Source organism: Hordeum vulgare, chromosome 5H (genome assembly GCF_904849725.1).
Source record: "Hordeum vulgare subsp. vulgare chromosome 5H, MorexV3_pseudomolecules_assembly, whole genome shotgun sequence".
Taxonomy (NCBI): domain Eukaryota; kingdom Viridiplantae; phylum Streptophyta; class Magnoliopsida; order Poales; family Poaceae; genus Hordeum; species Hordeum vulgare.
Genome location: NC_058522.1, coordinates 97354272 through 97357443, shown reverse-complemented (window position 1 = coordinate 97357443; position 3172 = coordinate 97354272).

Below are 3172 nucleotides of genomic sequence, written 5' to 3'. Positions count from 1 at the left end.
TTGGAAGGGACAGATCTGGTTATATTGGAGTATTTTCAAGTTTACAAAGCTAAACTTGTCCTTTGGAGCTCAAATTTGGTGAAACTCCATGGTTTACCACCAAACCAAAACCTGTTAAGTTGCAGCACCAGTGGTGGGGTGCAACCCCCTTAAGCCACTGTCGAACACCTTCTAACAGATAGGAAAAAGCCACCCTAGCCACAGCTAAACCAAACCCCTTTGCTTAAACTCATAGATTTGGTGGCCAACACGTGTGTCTAACCCCAGTCAACTGGCCCCTCACTGGTTCAAATTGGGAAGGCCAAAAACCCCAATTTAGATCTCAGTTCATGACTGACAGCACCAGTATTTCTTGCCTCCCTTGACCAGCCGAAGCTCCCACAAGAACCAAACGGCTAGCCACACCCCCAGCAAATGCCAGGACATGCTAGACACGTCCAAAGTGCCTCGAAGCGCACCAGCATGCAGTGGCATGCCAAAACTGTGCTCTGGGCGCGCTACAGGGAGTCACCGAAGTGGGGGCGACGCCCTCGGCCAGTTCCAGCCTCCCCCGAGATGTCCAACCTCTTCCCTGACAACCCTTCCTGAGACCGTGGTTTCGACCCCAACCTCTCTCTGCACCCCCATGCGCGCCACGGTGAGTCACCGACGCTCCCGAATCCGCTCACTGCCGCGGGCCTATAAATAGCCCTCCCCCTCGCTCCAGTACCCCTCAGATAGCTTCACCACGATCACTTGTACCTATCTAGCCACCCTAGAAAACCAGCAGAGCCCCGGTGCTCGAGATCGACCGAGGCCCCTTCGCCACGGAGCTCCGGTCGATCTCGGGCTACACGACGGATCCTGCACCCCTCAACCCACCAAATTGACCCTCTCGATCTCAGGAAGCTTTCCCCCAAATCGCCCGAGCTTTTCGGTGTCTCTAGCCACCCCCTCGACCACCTCCCGAAACCCCTCCGCCACGGCCTCCTCGTCGCCGGTGAACCCCTGCCTCTTCATCGTTCTTCCAACCACCAGCAGGTAGGCGTCAGTAAGGCGAACCCATTCCAGTACTCGGTGGGGCATGAGAGCGTCGGCAACCTCGTCAGCGTCCTCCTTCTCCTCTCTGGCCAGATGTAGGAGACGACCCTGGCAGGTGTGCCCCACCTGTCGGTGGCCTAGCCTCCTCCCCCGCGCTGACCGCAGGGCCCCGCGTGTCAGGTTCAAACCTGACGGCGCGGTCCTGGGCAGGCTATCGGCTGGCCATGGGCCAGCCCAGCTCTGGGCCAAGCCAGGCGGGGAGTTTAGCCGGCTTTCATTTTATTTTTAAACCCTGGTTCCTAAGATTTTTATAAAAACATTTAACCAGTGTAAAAATATAATTCTTCCACTGTTATTCTTCTAAAAATGTGTAGTATTTAATAATATGTTTGGATGAATTTTTTCAACAACTATTCTATTTTACAATGATAAAAAGGACTAAATTGAAATAGTTTTGCTTCTGTTTGGTTGATTTCAAAAATATTCCTTCAAGAAAAACTAAGGCAAATATTTTTAAAATGATACCTTAGATTTATCAGTAATAAAGAACATTTTTAAAATGACTTTGTGGACTATTTCTGTGTGAGCTATTTCATATTTATTGTTTTATCGACGATAGAAAATCCGTGTGACAAGGGAATCGGAGCGGAAGACCTCGAAGACCCCGAATACTTAGCTGACCAAGGCAAGCATCCCTTTGACCATGACTGAGCATATGTTAAATTGCATGATAAAATAGCAAGTATTTCCGTTGCATATGATCATAAGTGCCCGTAATCATTTGATATGATTTTACCGAAGGCTCCCCCGGAGCACATGTATTGAGCTTGAACCTACCCCTTCAGGGTCATGCTAATACCATGTTGACAAGTAAAGATAGACGTAGTATTATCATGAGCATGTTGATGACATAAAGTAAGAGTTTACTAAAACCTCGTCGGGTGCCACGAATGCCCAAGGGTGTTGATGAGATAGGTGGTCACTTTTGGTGAAGTGGTACACCCGGTATTTGTGTGAGTAGAGTTTCGGAAATGGGAATAGATTTATGATGTGTCGACCGTCCCAACCTTACCAGTACGACCACGTTACCCCTTATGGGACGGGGCAATGTTAATTACTCTGGTCGGTGCTAGCAAAGAGCCATATTACTAGTGGTGGGAGTGATGTGTGGCCACTCTCGTGATGGGGTCATGGCGGGTAGGATGACTATGCCATTTTTATGAGTTCCAGTCACACCGTTGGTCCCCGCATGGTTGGTACTGTCCAGAGTTTGTGCTCGTAAGACGTACAACATGTGGGTTGGGTACCAATCGAGTGGACCTCTTTGTCTAGTATAGTCAGGGGAAAGGCATTGATCGGGTACTTACCTCGGGTATGTGATATACCGCGAGTCGTTTGTGACACGGAAGTTTCCCGGATCGCGTGGGTCCAGCTTACTACCTCTACAGAGTGTAAACTATTCAAATAGCCGTGTCCACGGTCAAGGACAGTTGGGTAATCCTTCTTAAACTACGTCCAGTTGTTTCCGCATAAACCAAGTGTGTGTGTGTGTGTGGTGTTGAGAAAGGCGTTGCTATGATAGCAATGATATGACCAAGTTCGGTGACTTGGCATATAGGGTGAACCCGGATGGTTCTGCCCTCAACAGATATGATGATATCTGTAACTTATTCTTCAAGAGTAGTTCTTTAACTTGATGCATATTCATGATCATTCCACCCAGATGAGTTACACTAAAGATGCATGTTATTGTTATCCTTCACTTTTGTTGTTTATATCATGGGCTGTTTGTGAGTACATTCAAAGTACTCATTGGCTTGCCACTGGTTATGTTATTGACCAGACATGGAAGGACCGGAGTTTGGAGATGAGTACGTCTTCAGAGACGCCCCTGCGAACTAGGACGCTTCTGAGTCAGAATGCCTGTCAGTGTAGGCTTGATTGCATGGGCACCCTCTTAGCCCTATGTTTTCCGCTACTAGTGTATCTGAGTGATTTGGCCTTAGGCCCTGTCTTGTGAACTTGACCCTTCGGTCATGCGTTGTAATAATCAGTACTTGGATTTAAGACTCTTTTAAGCGGTATCTGTGTTCGGTGAGCATTGATCTCTGGGATCACTGAGCACGGCGATCTTGACTAGTAAGTCGGGGTC